Source organism: Euprymna scolopes, chromosome 40 (genome assembly GCF_053919585.1).
Source record: "Euprymna scolopes isolate OS-2025 chromosome 40, ASM5391958v1, whole genome shotgun sequence".
NCBI lineage: Eukaryota > Metazoa > Mollusca > Cephalopoda > Sepiida > Sepiolidae > Euprymna > Euprymna scolopes.
This window is the reverse complement of record NC_136521.1, coordinates 66,879,691-66,900,900: the sequence shown is the minus strand read 5'-3', so window position 1 is coordinate 66,900,900 and position 21,210 is coordinate 66,879,691. Positions and strand designations below refer to the sequence as shown.

The 21,210-nt window shown below is 34.6% G+C and overlaps 1 long non-coding RNA gene across 1 annotated transcript in view; it reads right to left on the bottom strand.

Annotated features, from left to right (window-relative positions):
- LOC145265595 (uncharacterized) overlaps positions 1-15,929 on the bottom strand; it is a 64,475-nt gene extending 48,546 nt beyond the window's left edge. Inside the window, exon 1 of the long non-coding RNA XR_013864681.1 lies at positions 15,325-15,929. This is a non-coding gene — a long non-coding RNA (uncharacterized LOC145265595). The remainder of the gene's footprint in view (positions 1-15,324) is intronic.
- Between the last annotated feature and the right edge of the window lie 5,281 nt (positions 15,930-21,210).

The window sequence follows — 21,210 nt, the reverse complement described above, 5'->3', positions numbered from 1 at the left end:
CATGGAATTAGCATTAAGATTTAGTTAGATAGAGAGTAGAGAAAATTGTTGACAGTGGTTGTAACTAGACGAGTGCTTATAGTGAATGCCTTGTAGGAAGGGGCATAGATTGAAGCTCAGTCGAGCAGTTGACATGAAAATAACGATAGAGCAGAGAAACTCGCAACGTCTTTGTCGGTTTTAAGACAAATTCAAATATATACAATTATCTACATGAATAAAACAGTATGTAGAGGAATAAATAAGAGCACCGGATTACCGGTGTAGGGTAAGGAGTGAGGTCCCTTGAAAAAAGAAGAGGAGAGTCCGTACACATGAGGCACGGACACAAAAAGTTCTTCTCCTAAAAGACAATGTTGGACAGGCAGAGTACAACTCTAGAATACAGTCCTCACTCCTCCCGTAAACCCCACTATTGAAGTGAGTAATCTTTTTACCTTCATGTTCTGAATTGCAGTGTTGTCATGTTTTCATGTTTGTTAATAAATTCTTGTCGTTTATACTTGTTGTACGTTTAGTAATTATTAAAGCTGGTCGGTAGTTTTGAGACTTGGAAGAACCTAAACCCGTACCAACAAGTAGATGTATGTGTGTATATATGTGTGTGTGTGTGTGTGTGTGTGTGTGTGAGAAAATATTTAACACTTTAAATATTTAACACTGAAATTAACAGGAAAGAGTAACCATACAGGAAAGATGATTCATAACGAGAAAAATCTTTGAATGGATGAATAACGCGTACAGAAAAGCAAGTTGAAATATGAAAAATGTTCATTTCAACTGGCCGACATGTTTCTATTACTTTTGCGCAAACTTAAAGGCAGCATAAAGTGGTTTAATGTTAAATCTTATCTGTTGATGGCTCAAACAGTAAAGAGCACGGCTGGAGAGCTAAATATTTTGGTTTCGATTCCAGATGATGGCATCCAAGTCATTTTATTTTTTTTTGTTGTTGTTGTTTAACTTGAAAGCAGTACTTTATATATATATATATATATATATATATATATATTATTCAATAGAGAATTAGCTTTGTAATTATAAGAAATCTGCTTAAATTAAAATATATTTAAACGTATTTCACGGTTATGCAAGGCGGGATCCCCCCCCCCCGAATAAATGAACTTGTAAACATCGAAAATCATTTTAATCGCCCAAAACAATTTATTTGGATGTAACTATGTATGTGGTTCATTCGCAAATATATAATCTTGTTAGCATAGTAAAATTATTCGATCGAGGATATGTTTCAGTGCAGTCTTAGGAGATCTGCCCTCCCAGGACTTGCCTTCTCCCTTTGAGAAGGGGGTTAGTTTATTGCTAATCTCTTGAGGCGCCCCTGCTGGGGAATGCCGACGGGGCTGCCTAGGCATATTTTTGTAGGCTGGAGAACGGAGAACGCTTCCTCTAAGGTGCTGCAAATCTCACTTTCCGAACCTTGTGTCACATCATCCCGTCATGGAAACCAGATAACTATTGACTTCGCCAGTCTTCCATGAAAAACACCCATCTAGCTGAAACCACTGTCAATAATTTTCCCAATTCTTTATCTGTGCCTAAATCAAAACGTAGATTCCATGAACAAAGCTTCTTTCTTAGAACTGCACGCCTGTGGAACTCTCTGGCGCTTGCCTGTTTCCCTCCTGACTTCAACTTGGATATCTTCAAGTCCAACATAAACAAATTCCTGATGAACCGCCCCCTTAAGTAATGACACTTTATCAAATCTCCAATACTAACGAATACTACAACACTGTCCCATTGATTACTGTACACGCAATAACCCTTATCCCCAAGTGGCTTCTTGGCCTTGATAAGTGGTGACCTCCATGTAAAAAAAAAAAAGAAAGAAAATAAGCTCTTCAAGAACCATAAGGAAAGAAAGGTTTGGAAAACATACTGAGGAAAAAAGTATATCCATAAAAAAAAAAATATTTTGAAGTGCTAATAACCCGTTTCCCTTCAAATTTTCACATTTAAGGGAATATCCAAAACTAACAGGCCGCTCGGCATTGCCCAGTTAGGCGTGTCAGAAATTGTGAAAAATATTGAATAATTCCACCCCGTCTTTCCAAGCTTATAACTCCTCGAAAAATGTAATTCAAGCCCTAATTTTTTTTTTTTTTTTTTTCAATTAAAGGAGCAAGGACCAAGGTTTCATTAAAAAAACAAAAACAAACGTGTTTTTTTAAAAAAAAAAAAAAAGGTTTTAAACTTCGGACTTTACAGGTAAATTTCTAAAAAACACTACTTTTTTGCTTTAAATTTGAATATATTATTTATTGATCTTTTATCTCCAATTTGTGATATATAAAACTTTGGTGAGTAAATTAATTTACTTTTTAATAGACACTTGAAAAGGGGGTGGGCGTGAATTTAAAAAAAAACGTTTGTCTAAAATATTATATTCGGTTTTATTGGAAAGTGCATAAAATTTCACATTGACCCTGAAAACATCGTAAAAATAGAATCAATAGAAACATTTTGATAGATTTTTAAAGTTTAAAAATTGAAAAGTACTTAACTCGTAAAATTCAATTAATTTCATTACTGTTTAAAAAAATTTTTTTTTTTTTTCTATTACTTTTAAAACAACTTTAATAGTTTATTTTGGAAGTATAATCCATAAAGAAAATAAACCCACTTTTAAGAGAAATTACGAGTTTTTTTTTTTTTATTCGCAGTTTCGTGTTAGGGGTGTCAAAAATTCCTACAAAAATTCTGATACACCTATTGTCCAGTCGTAAAATACGCTTAACTAAGATATTTTAATTTATGCAAATTTCGGCTTTCTTATTACACTTTTTTTTTTACTTTTTGAAGGTTATTTAGATTTTTACAACTGATTTAGAGCATGATGAATATTTTTGAGATGAGGATTGATAATTATTTTTTGTATTATTTGGACTATTATTCTCATCTTCGTTGTGTTTTCACAACGTTTCGGCCGATGTAACCTCCGACTATCTTCAGGTGTATTCACGCCAGATGTTATTGGTGAATAGTGAAAAATGTTTGGTTTATTTGCTTTCCCAATGAAATTTAAAATGCAAACAGCGCCAAGTCTTTTTTTGTTTGTTTGTTTTGTTTTATATTAATAACTCCGGATCCATTCCGTTTTTTTTTTGTTTTTTTTTTTTTTGCACTGCTGAATCAGAAAATAGCATCCGTGTCTTTCCATCAGGTCAGGTTTCTGTGCAGAGTTGATTTGAAAAATCAGATCTTGTGACAAAATCGATTACAATTGTGTCAATCAGCTGATTTTTCTTAACACATAACCCTCAATATGATTTTAAGACAGGAAAAAAAAATTTTTTTATTTATTTATTTTTTTTACACGGTGGTCACCACTTATCAAGGCCCGGAAGCCACTCAGGGATAAGGGTTATTGCAAGTACAGTACGTTAGTGTGGAGATTTATTGAAGTGTTTACTTGAGGTGGCGGTTCATTAGGAATTTGTTTACGTTGGACTTGAAGACATCCAGGTTGTAGTCAGGTGGGAAGCAGGCAGATGGAACAGAATCCCACAGGCGTGCAGTTCTAAGAAAGAAGCTTTGTTCATGGAATCCACGTTTTGATTTAGGCACAGATAAAGAGTGGGGAAGATTTTTGACATTGGATTCAGCTAGACGGGTGTTTTTCGTGGAAGATTGGCGAGGGGGGGACCAGAGATAAATAAAATATTTGACAACATATTGATTACCTGATAGAAACATCGATTACTGTAAACTGAATCGGGGACATTGATAAATGTATGCAGTGCCTTCAATAAGTTTGAACTCAGACATTTTTTTTTTTTGTATGGGCACTTTTATTAATAGTATGCACATTAAACTTTAGTCCCCTTCAAAGTAATCACCTCCAGCTGCAATGCACTTGACCGTTGCAAGTTCTGGAAGGTGCCATGGAAGGCTTCATGTGGGAGCATGTCAATTACCTTCCTCACACCGCAATTGTCTCATAACGGCAGCCTATATATATATATATATATATATATATATATATATAATTTAAAGGAGATTAGAACAATAGTCTAAAGAGCTGAGTGTATTTTAATGTAACAGTGAAATTACTAGTTTAATTAAAATACAGGAAATATAAAGTGCTCGTTGTAATTTAGATATATAATAAGCTCGATAGTTAAATGTCCTAGAGCTAATTCAATATTAAGTAATGTGATTGATAATTTAAAATTTAAAAATCAAATTATAATTAAATTAAAAATCCGTTTCATAAGAAGGAACAATAACAAAATCAAAATCAAACGGATTTTTAATTTAATTATAATTTGATTTTTAAATTTTAAATTATCAATCACATTACTTAATATATATATATATATATATCCAAAATTCACAGGAAACAAAATCTGGACTATAAGGGGGGGGGACTGTCTAGATGCCCATCTTGGTCAAAAAGTCTGCGACAACGATGGAGTTGTGAACTAGTGCATCATCCTAGGGAAAATACCACAGACTCGATTTGAAGAGTGCTGGCCTCTTGTAACGGAATCTCTTCCTGAACTCCTTTAAAACCTCAACATAATATTCCTTGTTGACTGTTTGTTCAATCGAAATCCAGTGCATGTAGATCAGCCCGTGCTGTCAAAAAAAAGGGATCATCATAAGTTTATGGGTGGATTTGCTCTGTCTGGCCTTCTTGGGTCTGGAAGATGCAGCATGCTTCCACTAGGAACTATTTCTTGGTCTCTGGGTCGTACCAGTCTATCCAGCTTTCATCACAGGTCACCAGAGCACCAAAAACTGCAGGATCTGAATTGATCAGTTCGACCATCTCCCTGTTGTCATGACAATGTCTTTCTTTCTGATTTTCTGAGCACCCTTTGGGCAAACTTCATGCAAATCTTCTACATCTTCAGTTCCTCTGAAATAATTGTGTGCACAGTTCCCACACTGACAGCAAACTATGCACTTATTGTCTATAGACACACGACAGTCCTTACCCATGAAATTCTTTATTTGGCCAATCAACTCTGGTCTTCTAACTTCCTTAATCCCCCACAAACTCCCTGATGCTTGATTCATACAAGATGGTCCAAAAGCAGTCTGAAGTATTCCATACGTTTCTGTGGCAATTTTTTCTAAGTTTAATTGCATATTGTTCTTCTAGAGTGTCCTCACGTCCAGATTGCCTTTTGGAAATTCACCAGCTGTGACAATCCGGCTTTAGTAGGATGCATTCCAATTCCTGCTGTAGCTGTTCATTCGAACCTAAAATCATAAAAATTGGTCAGTCATCTCATATGATATATAGCAATAACAAACTGAATTTTCAAGAGTCTACGGCAATTTTAAATGACTACAAAAAAGTCTGGAAATTTATTCAAGGTATGTCTTAAGTACACTTAATTGCAGGTTTCACCATTGTTCAAACTTCAGGGCTTGAACTTCCATTTCTTCGGACTCCTAAAATACTCAGTGTCAAGGAGCTCTCTTCAGATTCCAACTAAGCTATCCCAGCAACCCTGATCTCCCTCTCTTTCAGGTTTTGATGAAATCTCCCCCCTGTTCGTCACTCATTGAACCCAGGTTCTCAGGAAACCAGTCCATATGTGAAAACACGTGATGCATCATGACTAAGGCTATGACAACAGCATATTCTTTTCATTTTTTTGACTCAGTATATATCCAACACAGACAATCAACCAAGAACTACATCATTCAAGTTTTGCATAGTTTCTTGCCTTTTGTTGCCAAGAAAATTCTTCATTACCAGAACAAATGTCTTCCACGCTTCCAGTTCCACTTTGTTCATTGAGTTTTCGAACTCTGGATTTCTGATCAGCTGTTTGAATTGAGGACCGTCAAAGATTTCAGCTTTTAACTTCTCCATGGTCAATCCTGGAAAAGCCTGGCACAAATGAAGCAGTCATCCTTGGTCCAGAGTCTTTGTGAATTGCTTGACTAAGCCGAACTTGATGTGCAACGGTGGGAAGAATGTTTTGTCTGTCCACCAGAGGGTCGTTGATGACGTTCCTTTCTTTGCAAGACAACAACCCTTCCCGCACAGGCCAGTTGTTCTTCGGGTATGCTGAGTACCAATTTTTGGAAGATTTCAAAGTTTTATGACTTCAACCTGACCGCTTCAAATTGACATAATCACCTAGAATTATCGGACTTGAGTACTTCTTGTCATTTAAATAATCATTTCCAATCAAAACGTGGCATTTTACCTTCAACTTCAAAAATGCTCCGCACATGCGTACATGTGAACAATAAGATACGTGGCCATAGCTTAAAAACTTGACCTCTTTGAGCAAAACCAAAGTAATTTATGGATTCAGCGCATCAGATTCGTCTTAAATCAGCTGGAAAAACCCAGACAACAAATTTGTTATAGAGCCAATACATTATTATATTGTACCCAATATATAGCAGCGATTTCAAATGTTTAAAAATAACAAAAAAGAATGACTTGGGTGCCAACAGCTACAATAAAAGCCAAAACATCAAAACATGCAGCTCTCCAGCCTTATTCATTACCGTCTAAGTTAAGTCCATAAGCATAAAAACATTAAAAATAACGTTGTGAAATGTATAAATGTATATTTGCGCATGCATGGAAATAATGCTTAGTCGACTTATGTCTGCCAAGTTCCACTTTTATCTTTTTTTTTTTTTTTTTTTTTTTTTTTTAATTCTTAGCCGCTACTTTTAGCGGGCAAAATAAAATCGAATTTCTTTCACAGGTCTTATATGAACTTTCAAGTGTGTAGACTAAAAATTGAAAGAGTAGTTTGGTAGGGACCGTTCCTCACAGACAAGGTCACTTTACAAGACAAAGGTCACATGTTGGTATACATAGATTTATTTGTTTATGTAATAAGGAAGCAGTAATTGGGGGATACATACATATATGTGTGTGTGTGTATGTATATATATATATATATATATATATAAACTGTGTCAATGGCTTTATTGCAGATTAGTAAAATCTACATATTTCACTAAATATACGCCATACAAAAATGAAAATTGTATAATCAAATGATTGTTTCAAGGTTAGTTATTTCCCCAAACTTTATTCAAATCCATGCGACATTCACGAAGTTATGACATTTTATTTATTATCAAGTAATTTATACTGTCCATCGCTTTATCGCAGGGTTTTTAAAATGCAAAAAAAAAAAAAAAAAAAAAAAAAAAAAAAAGAGCGATTAACGGTTATCGAAAAGGAAAGGATTGTTGCTGGACTTCCAGGAGGATTGTTCAAAGATTTAGCTATGGAGCTGGAAAGGGATCCAAGAACTTCATTTGTGAACAATCCCAACACCAAATCCAGAAAGGATAAGGGCTCCAGGGGAAACCTTTCACATCATGATATTCGGAAAATTCACAGGGAATTCAACCGAAACCCAAACAGCACCAGTGCTTCCATTTTTGCAAGAGCTGGAATCGCTCCAAGGTCAAGACAGGCCAAATGTACTGTGTTAAATGAGATGGCAAGGAACATCAAAACTATTCCAAGGCCTCCATTGAGCAAACAGGGAAAAACAAGCACAGAATTACATGAAAATGGATTTCCAACGTGTCCTATTTACAGACGAGACCCGTGCTACTCTTGACGGTCTAGATGGATGGGCCAAAGTTTGGAACTCAAACGGAACTCCAACCCCTTACAGAATTTATCGCCAACAAGGAGATGGAGTCATATTTTGGGTGGGAATCATTAGAGATAAGTTGGTTGGACCATTCCGAGTTCCAGAGGCTGTAAAACTTACCAGCAATTCGTACACATCCTTTTTGGATAAACATGTATCACCAAGGCTAGATGACCTATCATTGTCACGTCGCTTTCAGATGATTTTTGTGCATAACAATGCACCATCCCATTCTGCTAGCACGACTGTAACTTTCTTTGAATCTATGGGCTTCGTTGGAGAAACTATCATGACCTGACCACCGTGTTCTCCAGACCTTAACCCCATTGAATATCTCTGGTCAATATTAAAAAGAGGAGTTAATGAGGGAGGAGAACAATTTACTTCAAAGAATACCTTGTGGAGAACATAGTTGATATTGCTAGAGTCATAACTCCTTTTTGAGATCAAACAATCGACTTCCCCGGGGGACAAAAAGTCGTTTTAGTTATTAAAAAAAAATGGTGGATATGATGATAAATAATTCATTTATTTGAGGCTTAGCACCTAGGATGTGCTTTTTCTCATTATTCTTTGTCAGAAAAATATAATAAAAATATAAAGTTCGCATTATAAGACATTATATTTTTGCCCTAAAACAACATTTTAAGAGACCTGCAATAAAGCGATGGACAGTGGAAATTCCACGATAAAGAAAAAAATGTCATAACTTCGTGAATATCGCATAAATTTGAATAAAATTTTTAGAAATAACCAACCTTAAAGGAGTCGCTTGATAATATAATTTTCATTTTGTTGTGACGTATATTTAGTGAAATATTGATATTTTACTAATCTGCAATAAAGCAATTGACGCAGTTTATACAAGAGAAATTAAATTAGGCCCAACATTTTGCTTTTCAGTTTCCAAAAAAGTTTGCAAACAATGAATGTTTTTTTCAGACATGGGTGGATATTTTGCAAAACTTAAAAGGTTGAGACGATTTATATTGAAAAGCCATTTAGTATTACGCATGTAAACTTGAAGCTAGCGAAAGTAAACTCAAGGTCCACTTTAAGGTAGCAGACTTGGGAGGAACTTCTCCAGGTAAATCTATAACAGTCACCATAAACTATTTTCTCTTGTGGATTAATGTCCCCCCCCCACCTCTCTTGTTGACCGATGCGGCCATGCATCACCAGTCTGCTACTAGGGTGCATAATTCTATATGTCCCTTAAAGAACTAATTACCCCTGTCAGGAACTGGTCAGCAGAGCAGCTCAGCCCACCAAGACAGACCTCTCTCCTCTCACTCTGTCCATTGAATCCCTACCAGGCTGCGACTACTTCACTGAAGATTGGACAACTCAGGGGGGGGGGGCATTTCAAGTTTCTGCGTCCCGACACAAGAACATTCTAGAACTTTCTGTTCCTTTTCAGTCTTTCAATTTGGACTCAGTCCTTTTTTTTTCGAAATAAACTCTTTCATTGTTTTGTTCTAAACAGACGTTGATTAATTTCTGTGCTTTTGCGTTGCAAATTAATCTTTTACTAGCAGGACCCGTGGAAATTACACAGGGTACTCATTCACACGTAATATATTGATGTTGGCATTCTGTAGATGTTCAGCGTAAATGGAGACGCTCTGATATTATTGTAGCTCTTTTGTTAAAACTGCAAAAGTATTTATCTAAGCTAGCAGGGACGCCCGGCGTAGCCCAGTTATAAAGTACGCTTAAATATGATATTTTAATTCTTGTAGATTTCGTATATATTATTATAGAGTTAATGTTCTATCGATTTTTATATATTATAAAGTTGTGATTTCAAAAATAAAAAAAATATATCCATATGACTTGGGCGCATCAGCTTGACTCGAAACCGAAACCAAAATTATATAACTTGAGTTCCTTCAGCTTTAACTGAAACTAAGACTTCAGAAGAATTCTTGGCAAAATTATTTTAAAAACAATAGATGACTTTACTGCCATCAGCTATAACCGAAACCAAAACTTATGCAGAATTCTTGGTAAAATTATCTATTACAAGAAATGGAAGTCCATAACAAATTAAACGACAGTCACTCGGATGTAAGCGTGACACACAAAACAACATGCACGCTACCCTATTAATATATGGATGATGATCATCATTATATAATATTATATGATATTTTATTTGTATTATAAAACCAACAATTTTATTTGTATTATAAAACCAACAATTTTATTTGTATTATAAAAACAACAATTTTATTTGTATTATAAAAACAACAATTTTATTTGTATTATAAAAACAAAAATTTTATTTGTATTATAAAAACAAAAATTTTATTTGTATTATAAAAACAAAAAATTTATTGGTATTATAAAAACAAAAAATTTATTGGTATTATAAAAACAAAAAATTTATTGGTATTATAAAAACAATATTATAAAAACAAAATATTATAAACACAAAATATTATAAAAACAAAATATTATAAAAACAAAATATTATAAAAACAAAATATTATAAAAACAAAATATTATAAAAACAAAATATTATAAAAACAAAGCTGGTGTGCACAAGGAAATGTGATTTTGACAAATATTTAAGGGTTGATATGCCGTGAAAAAAAATATATATTTGAAGAGAAGTGCTCGTCTGAGCTCCAATCTATGCACCCCCCCCTTCGCAAAACTTTCCCAAGAAATACTCGTCTGGCTGTAAACACTATCAATAATTTCCCCCACTCTTTATCTGTGCCTAAACCTAAACGTAGATTCCATGAACAAAGTTTCTTTCTCAGAACTGCACACCTGTGGAACTGTCTTCCGTTTGCCTGCTTTCCAACTGACTACAATATCTTCAAGTCCAACGTAAACAAATTCTTGATGAGCCGTTCCTCTTAAGTAATCCAATTTACCAAATACACTTATTAACCCTTATACTCGAGTGGCCTCTGGACCTTTATAAGCGGTCACTCCTTTGTAAAAAAAAAAATTTTTTTGTTTGACCATAATGACTGGAGTCAGCATATAAAAAAGAAAAAAAAAAAAAAAAAAAAAAAAAAAAACGTTGGTAAAACAAAATTTTTTCCATGTTTCATAGGAAATAAACAGCGATGGATTTGGTGAATGTGTATTTCTACTGCCCTGGGCCGAGAGGATGAGGGTGGGGTAAAGAAAAGAAAAATATTTCACCTTAATAAAAACAGGAAGTGACTTTGAACATGTTTAGAAAAGAAACCCGTCAATTGGATTTGAAGGGTCAAGGGTCGGACGGCGGCAGGGAGATAGAAAAGTAAAAGTTTATGTCCCAAAATCATAGACAGGAATGAGGCATAAGGGAAAGCCCCACCCCTCCACTCTTTCGGTATACTTATCTTCAAAACTGCATATTCGGATCCTGATAAAACTTTGCAAAAAGGTGGGTTTGTATCCGTATAAAAAAAATATGTGCAGCAACACTGCAGCGTCCTCCTGGTCGTGTTCATATATCGCAGGTATTTACCTCTCGCCCGCTATTGCGGGGAGATGCGACATTGCGACACAAGGTCAGAAAATGACGATTGAAAAATCAGCACACAAATAGGTTTGTGTGCATCTGCATCATTTTGACTAAAAAAAAAAGCAGCCTGCCCAGCCTCGTAAGCATTCCCTGGTAGGGATGTCTTAAGTGATTACCTATAAGCTAAAGCAAAGTGGCCGACTATATTCGAGGGCGAACTGAAGGCTCCCTTTTTAGTAACTGCTACAGAGACATACGGGAGGGAGCCACTACTCAGGATTATTCCACTTGCCCTTGAACCTACCCTTTTTAATGCTGGAGGTTTTAGCAGGGGGCATAAAGAACCATTTCTTTTTTGTAGGACTTGATCGAGAATCGAACCTGTCTCTAGACCCATCAGATTTAGAGGACAAATAAAGCACTTACCTCACCCCCACATTCTAAAATGTTTTTTTTTTTTTTTTCGGTTGCAATTGAATATCCAAATTCAATTACCGATTCTGTAGGTGCATCAATTTTTGTAGGAATTTTTGACACCCCTAACACGAAACTGCGAATAAAATATAAAAAAAACTCGTAATTTCTCTTTTAAAAGTGGGTTGTTTATTTTCTTTATGGATTATACTTCCAAAATAAACTATTAAAGTTGTTTTAAAAGTAATAGAAATACTTTTTTTTATTTTTTAAACAGTAATGAAATTAATAGAATTTTATGAGCTCAGTATTTTTCAATTTTTAAACTTTAAAAATCTATCAACATTTTTCTATTGATTCTATTTTTACGATATTTTCAGGGTCAATGCGAAATTTTATGCTCTTTCCAATAAACCGAATATAATACTTTAGATAAACGTTTTTTTTTTTTTAATTCACGCCCCCCCCCTTTTGAAATGTCTATTAAAAAGTAAATAATTAATTTACTCAAAGTTTTATATATCACAAATTGAAGATAAAAGATCAATAAATAATATATTCAAATTTAAAACAAAAAAAGGGTTTAGAAATTTACCTGTAAAGTCCGAAGTTTAAAACCTTTTTTTTTTTTTTTTTTTTTTTTTTTTTTTAATGAAACCTTGGTCCTTGCTCCTTTAATTGAAAAAAAAATTAGGGTTTGAATTACATTTTTTGAGTAGTTATAAGCTTGGAAAAACAGAGGGTCGAATTATTCAATATTTTTCAAAGTTGACACACCTACCGATTCTGATACAATTAACGATTCCGATTCTTTATAAAGATTTAAGATATTTAACTATAAAGTTCATATTTTCTCTCGATTACCATTACAAAAAAAAAAAAAAAAAAAAAAAAAGAGAGAAAAAAGTTAAAATGTGCAAATATTTTCTCAAACGTAAAAATACACTTTTGCGGGATGATCTGTAGATTTTAGTTTTACTGGTTGTTTAAAATCGATAAATATTGATTTATAATAAAATCGATAAATATTGATTATTACTACGAATAGTTAAAGATTTTGATTTAAAACAAAATCAAATAAAAAGGACAAAGGAATCGTTTTTTGCATCGGAAATAGGAAAAGAAAGGATAATCAAAAACAATCGCAGACAAAATTTGATGGAGCGATTGCTCACTATTGAAAACATTACATATCTATATTAGTGTTTGGATAATCGGAATATGAAAAATCGGAGCTTTTTGGAGTATTGGAATCGGAATTGGGAAAATTTGGGCATATTTTCCGATGCCAAAACCGATTCCTTTAATTATCGATTTGATTTTGTTTTTATAAAACGTCTTCCATTGCTTGTAGTAATAATAAAAAAATAAATATCTATTGATTTAAACTTCCAGTAAGACTAAAATCTCTAGATCACACCCTCACAAGTGTGTTTTTACATTTAAGAAAATATAGGCGCATTTAAGATGTTAAGATTTACAGTAATCGGGACAAAATAACACTTTTATAGTTAAATATTTGGAGATTTATAAAGAATCGGAATCGGTAATTGTATCGGAATCGGGAATTTCGTACGGAATCATCCCAACACCAATCTATATGCATGTGAATATTTATGAATGGTGATAGCAATGCGGAAAATAGTGAAAGAGAGGATGAATGGAAACAATCGGGAACAATATTTGAGGCATACATCGTCACAATTATCGATTTCGTAGCTATGATTGGATAACGGTCTTAAGCAATTCGCAATCCTGTGGCACAGTGATTCCAGTACTAAAAAAAAAAAATCAATTGTAAAAGTGATATTCTCCTGAAAACTGTTCAATTCTCAGTGTGGGCGACCAAAAACAATTGGGAATTACTTAAGACCTCTATCCAGTCATGGCTGACGGAACAAGAACATGCTACCCCCCCCCCCCCCGAAGTAAATAAAACATTCCGTTTGAAATTCCATCTAAATTCCCGAGAAGAAACCTTGTGAAAAATCATTCAAGGTGAGAACAGTAATCCGATGAATTCAAATAATTATATATATATATATATCACACACATACACACACCTATTTACAATGCCTTCCCACGGGACAGAGTTAGTTAGACACCAGGGTCGTTTTTTAACGTGGAGAAAAGGTACGAAAATAAAAAAAAAAAATTGTCTCAGTCGTGAAGGACTGCTCCTCCACCGAAAGAGAACAAATGGAAGTGCATGCAGCATCTGAAGAATAGATACTACACTTTGATCTTGTCCCGAAGGCCAACTTTGTTGCTTGTTCCTATTTACAATGCTTCCCCACGGGACAGAGTTAGACACCAGGGTCGTTTTTTAACGTGGAGAAAAGGTACAAAAATAAAAAATTGTCTCAGTCGTGAAGGATTTCTCCTCCACTGACAGAGAACAAGAAATTGAAGTGCAGCATCTGAAGAACAGATACTACACTTTGATCTTGGCCAATAGGCCCAGTAATAGCCCTCTTTCTGCATTATTATATAGGTATAGTCCTTTCTCATTATATATATATATATATATATATGAGAGAGAGAGAGAGAGAGAGAGAGGGAGGAGAGGGATATAAAAGAAGCTATATTTAAAAGACACACGATAAACATACAAAAATATGCATATGAAATGCATGTCGTAATATACTGAATTTCTCTTACAAAGAAAAAAAAAATAGAAAAATGTCACATTTTTCGAACAAATACGCAACATTTTTTTTAACGTTCAACCATGAAACTATAACATGCCGATAAAATATCTTTTTCGTGCACAATATTCGTTTTTTTTTGTGTGTGTGTGTGTGTGTGTGTGTGTTTTTGTTGTTTTTCACGGAACCATCACAAAAACAGTCTTACATGCAAAGACGAAACGTTGATGGACGTGGACGGACGTGTGACTCGTTTTTCGTATATTTTATATATAAAACACTATTGTCTCACCAACCACCTTACACTTTTTAACCCTTATTCTCAAGTGGCCTTCAGGCCTTGATAAGTGGCGACTCACTCGTCAAAATACATATACACACTAAGGCATTGCGAAAAAAGCAAAAGAGAGAATTTATGAATGCGTTCGCATAATAATTAATGGAATATATGCTCTGATGATATAAATTTTGTTTCATTGAGCTTGAATATTTGTTACAATTCAAAATATAATCTATAGAATAAATACCTCAATAGCACATACTTTACTATCAAGTGCTACTGGCGTTTTGAACACTGTTGAAGTAAATACTGAAATGTCGATGTACAAAAATATATCCTCTTATAAAAATTTTATGCTGATATACAAAAAGAGAGAGAGAGGGAGGGTTACGACCTGCCCCAGCCCCAGCGTAGTATAGACACCCCCAACCACCCCATGTTAAGAACGGCTTTCGAGGTTGAGGGTGTTTATTCTGAAACACTGTTCTTAACACGGAGAGGTTGGGTGAATACGCTGGGCACGTCGTAAAAATTTGCCGTATATATAATTTTATTATCTATTTTCAGTATTTACTCCAACAGTGCCCAATATGCGAATAGAGCTAGGTAGTAAGTTTTGAAAATATATATGGCAATTAAGCTACACAGAATTTTCCACGCTACATCCTCGTGGGAAATCTTCACGAGAACGCAAAAGCCTGGCGAATCCTTACGGAGGTTGAAACGTGGTACAATTGTGTAGCTTAATTGCCATATATATGTATATCGGAAAGATTTGATATTATCAGAAGTTACGTTCATATAAACACAGACAGCGGCTATCATCATCATCATGATATGAGGGAATTCGTAGAAAAGATGAAGAAAGTAATGGGATGTTAACTCACCTGCAAGAGTGTCGGTAACGGATGGAATTCCATACAGTAAGATATCCAACCACACAAATAATTTGGGAGGCGGCGGCCGGGGGTTGAATGATGTTTGGTCGTTTTGCGAGTGAAAGAAGGAGGTTAAAAAAAAAAAGTGCAACTCTTGAGGTGAATGTAGAAGAAAAAAGTGTTCCGACCGGAGAAAGGGAGGTTTTTATTATTATTTTGAAAAAAAAAAAAAAAAAAAGTGCATCGAATCAGACGACGACGACTGCCGTTGTGCTCGACGCGCACGCACAGTGCTCGTCGGAGAAGAGAAAAAGGAAAGAGAGTCGTATTTCTGTTGCTGCGTTACCAGCCACGACCCGTCATCCACCCAAAAAGCAGTCAGTGCTTTCGTTCGCTACAACTGAAATCCCCTTTCAATGGAGGAGTGGGAGGTAAGCGCGAGAACAGATTATGTGTAGAGACGCATGATCTATCTCCCCATTACGCATAAATTCTATTTCTATCTCACTCTCTCATATATATATATAGCTAAGTATAACTTTTTCATGATTATATATATATATATCCTGGTTTGAGATAGTTGCTAATGCTTGTCTAGCCGCACTGATGAGCTGTGAAACAGTACTGATGACATTATATATATATATATATATATATATATATATATATATATATATTACACACACACACACACACTAGCAGGCCGCCTGGCATTGCCCGGTCGTAGAATACGCTTAAATATGATATTTTGATTAATGCAGATTTTGTATTTATTATCATTAACATATATTAATGATATGGTTTAAAAAGGGGGGGGGGACTCGCGCCACCGCCGAGAATCGAAACCAAAATGTTTCACTTACGATTTACTTCTCCCTTTAACGTAAATGAAGGAGCTATGAATACATGTTTGCTGCAAGGCTAAAAATTAAAACAAATCAATAGCTATTACGTTACGCATGCATATTCATAATGCCGTCGTTCGACCTTCAGCTGGCAATTTTTTTTTTTTTTTTTTTTTTTTTTAATTTTCACTTTTGCACCGATTTTCCCCGGCTAAAACCCAAATATAAAGTTTCATGTCTGTAGACCAAAAACTGACAGGAGTTTGGTAGGCAAATTTTTTTAAAACAAATTTATATATATATATATATATATATATATATATATATATATATATATATATAAAGAGGTTTGTGTTTACTATAATCTTTTTACGCAAATATTACGCAAGTATAAATCATGTAGAATATCTGCATGCATATAATTACACGTAATAGTTAACTAAAGATGATCATCCTATAAGAAAACTGAAAAAAAATCTAATAGGGAATTAATTAAAATGAACATTTAAAAGAATATACAAAATAGTATATATATAATATATATAAATATAATATATAAATATAATATATATATAAATATAATATATAAATATAATATATATATAAATATAATATATAAATATAATATATAAATATAATATATAAATATAATATATATATAAATATATATATAAATATATATATAAATATAATATATATATAAATATAATATATATATAAATATATATATAAATATAATATATAAATATAATATATAAATATAATATATAAATATAATATATAAATATAATATATATATAAATATATATATAAATATAATATATATATAAATATAATATATATATAAATATATATATAAATATAATATATATATAAATATATATATAAATATATATATAAATATATATATAAATATAATATACAGTGATGATCATATTTATTGGCACGGTAAAATAAAAGTTAAATTTTGTCTAATAAATTCTAAAAAAGGGATTAAATTAAAGAAAATAACAAAGTATATTATGTATTTTTAACTGGCCTTTCCGATGCAGCAATCGGATTTTAGAAAAAATAAATAACAAAGGAACAACAAACATAATTGCAAAAAATTAGTGAAAACAAGTATATAATAAATAAAGGTTTCCGTATGAAATGAAATTTACGTCAAAACTGTAGCAAAGGTAATCGGTGTCAAAAAATCTAATTAACTGGAATAGTAAAGGGGGGGGGGCAAAGGAAAACGGTTTTTTTTTGTCAAGTTTTTATTGGGAAGGGGGATAGTACCGTGTCGGTATTTTGTACATGTTTACATTCCCAAACCATTGTTGTGTTAACATTTTTTTTTTAGTGTTTCAGACCTAGAAGCAAAGACAGAAGACTATGTATATAATTTTTTTTTTACTTTTGTACGTTTGTTCCAATAAATAAGGTATCAGTATTAAATTGCCTGTTTATGAGCGGTTCATATGTTCGTATTTCTTTTCTTTTTAGCGCTAGTGTCTCATGTGGAGAGCGACGCCATTTTTGTAAGCTTTTAAAAGTGTTCATTTATTTAGGAATTAGTTTCATTCTGGAAACTGAGAATGGCAGGTCTCTGCCAATCAGAAAGAGCTGAACATAATTAGGGAGCTGTTATTTAGGATTCGGAAATCAGAAAGAATATTATGTCTATGGATGTCTTAGCTAGTTATGAAGGGTATAATCACACTATAGTTGAAAAATGTAGAATTGGACAACTGGCAGCGGTAAGAGTACTAAATATTGAGAGAAAAAATAGAAACTTCTTCCTCTGTAGATGTGCCAATTGTGATGGTGTTGCTCAACGGATGTAATGTAGCATTTTATAATTATGAATGAATGTGGTAGAAATGATATTTGTAAGCTACATAAAATAGTAGTGGCTATCACGGTAGATGTATTGAATTTCTATGTGGCATCTCTTATTGCAAACCTATGATACTTTGGTCTAGAGAAGAATATATCTCCTGAAATTCCTTATTGGAGTATCTATTGCATTTCCGTAAGAAAATAGACGGAGAGGGGGGAGGGAACATTCTAATGTCCACTTTGAAACAGTGACTGAATTTCTTGATCCAGTGATATATTTTATTTCCCTTATTCTTTCATACAACGGAATTTAGACATTAGTATTGCTCTTGAGAAGCAAATGGGATGAATGGATCAATATGTAGTCAGTCAGATTTCTAGAGGAGGTGGAGTTCGATATGAACAATTCGAAAATTTTCTTTACATATTTATTCAAAGATAAACAGTCATGCAGTGTCGAGATATATATATATATATATATATATATATATATATATATATATATACGAAAGGTGTTAAATAATACCTCCGACCTACTTCTGGTTACTTGATCTAGCTGAAATTTTGCATGTGCAATGATTTATATCTATGGATTACATGATAATCGTGGTTTCTAATATACAGATGTTTGAACAGAGTCAGGTGTGAAATAGAGCCTGTTGAGTGTGGCGCAGTGATCAGGTTTTTTGTTTTTTTTAAGACCACACACCACAAAAGAATTTTGATGAAAGGTACATATAATAAAGATAACGCATCATATGATCTTGTATAATTGTGAATTCAAACATGGCCGGAAATCAGAAAACACTTATTTTTTACAATCTCAGGGCAATGAATGTTTTCACTGGTTGCCATGTTTGTTTTTCATCGACATAGTGTCACATTTCTGCGCCTGTTTTACAAGTATTTTAACGAAATGCCCTCTGATGAACTCATAGCACTTGTGCCTCTTCGATGTAAGTACTACCAATTAATCAGACAAGCAACAAAATCCCACCTCTTCACTGACCTCTTCATAGACGTCCGAAAACCTATTATAATAGTTTCCTCACTTCAGACTGCTTAATCTCGAAATTCCCTCCTAGTTTCCTGCTTTCCTGGCTGTACTAAACTGCTAAGGTTTAGTCTTCAGACGTACCTCTCCACCGTAATGTATATCGATACTCTATGACTGACTGGGATAGCTTCCGTACATTCATATCTGACCTACCTCTGCATTCCATGTTTAAAAAGGATGTGTCCTCTATAGTATCAGACCTGACCGAATGGTTAATTGTAGGCATAGACAGATTCATACAATCCAAAGAATTCCAACAAAAATCTAACAGCCAGCCAGCGTTCTCCCCTGAATGTGCTGCTGCCATCGCGCACAGAAATCACTTTTTCCATAGCTACCAACGTAATAGATGTACTGAGACTAAAGCTGCTTTCAGGACTGCCAGCAACCACTGTAAAAGAGTAATAAAACATGCAAGAGAGCTATATGCTCAGTCTGTTAAATCCAAAGTAGCTGAGCAGCGGCTTGGTTCCCACCAGTTATAGCAAATAGGATCTTGAACAGAAACGTGCATTCTATCCCAACTATCATCAATGGGCCTGAGGTCATCTCGTCAGCATCAGACAAGGCCAGACTATTTGCCAAGAACTTTGCAGCTAATTCTACCCTATGCAACAATGACCATCAACTCCCTGTATTTCCTCCTATAACAGACAACACGCTATGCAACATACAAATATCTGGGCGTGAGGTCACTAAGCTATTCAAGAACCTTGATTCCAGTAAAGCAACTGGTCCTGACGGCATTCCAATTATAGTGCTGAAAAAGCTTCAACCAGAACTTGCCCCTATACTTACAAAACTGTTTAAGCGTTGCCTTAAGGAGAAGTGCTTTCCAACACCCTGGAAAACCTCATCAGTATGCCCTGTATTTAAGAAGTCAGGTGAAAAGTCATCTCCCTCTCAGTACAGACCAATAAGTCTCCTGTTTGTCATGAGTAAGTTGTTGGAATCCATATTAAATAAAGAAGAAGTCAACCACCTAAACAGAAACAACCTTCTTAGTGACATGCAATATGGTTTCCGTTCTGCAAGATCTACAACAGATGTGCTAATGGTGATATCACATAGGATTAGTGAATCTTTTGACAAAGGTTTCCTTTCCAGGGCAATTGCTCTTGACATATCGAAGGCCTTCGATAAGGTATGGCATAAGGGCCTACTTCACAAGATTTCCAGCTACGGTATTACTGGAAATGTTTTCTCAATCATTAAATCATTTCTCTCTGATAGGTTCATAAGAGTAGTGGTTGATGGGCAGAAATTAGAGGCCCACAGTATTAATGTTGGAGCCCCCCAGGGGTCCATCCTGGGCCAGACTCTCTTCCTGATCTACATCAATGATCGCCCAAAACACATACTTAAATCATTCATTGACATCTATGCTGATGACATGACCATCTATGGCCGTAAATGACAAAGTTCTCTCTGATCCTCTCTTCTGATCTTCAGCGCGTGGTACAATGAGGGAAGAGGTGGTTGGTCACTTTTAATGCATCCAAAACCAAGCTTCTATCTTACATCATCAACGTTCTGATCCCCATCGTGCATCAATTGAAATGGATGGCTCTCGTCTTGTGGAGGCTCCATGTTTTGACAAGCTTCTGAGTTTGACCTTTATTCCTGATCTGAAATGGAACACATACATCAAATCTGTTGCCAGGGACGCTGGGAAAATGGTGGGATCCTTCTACCGCTCCAGAAGATATCTCACTACTGATGCAATTCTCTATCTGTATAAAAGCCAAGTACGTCCAAGGATGGAGTACTGCTGCCACATCTGGGCAGGAACTGCTAAAAACAGCCTATCCTGCCTTTACAGAGTACAAAATAGACTTTGTGGCTTCATGGGGGATGCCCTTTTCTCTTCCCTGCAGCCTCTCTCCCACAGAAGAGACGTTGCGAGCTTGTCTTTGTTTTGTTATTTCCATGGCAGGTGCTCGTCTGAGCTCCAATCCCTCGTCCCCCCTCACCAATCTTTCACGAGAAACACCCGTCTGGCTGAAACTACTGTCATTAATCCCCCCCCCTCTCTATCTGTGCCTAAATCCAAACGTAGATTCCATGAGCAAAGCTTCTTTCTTAGAACTGCACGCCAGTGGAATTCTCTGCCGCTTGCCTGTTTCCCACCTGACTATAACTTGGACGTCTTCAAGTCCAACATAA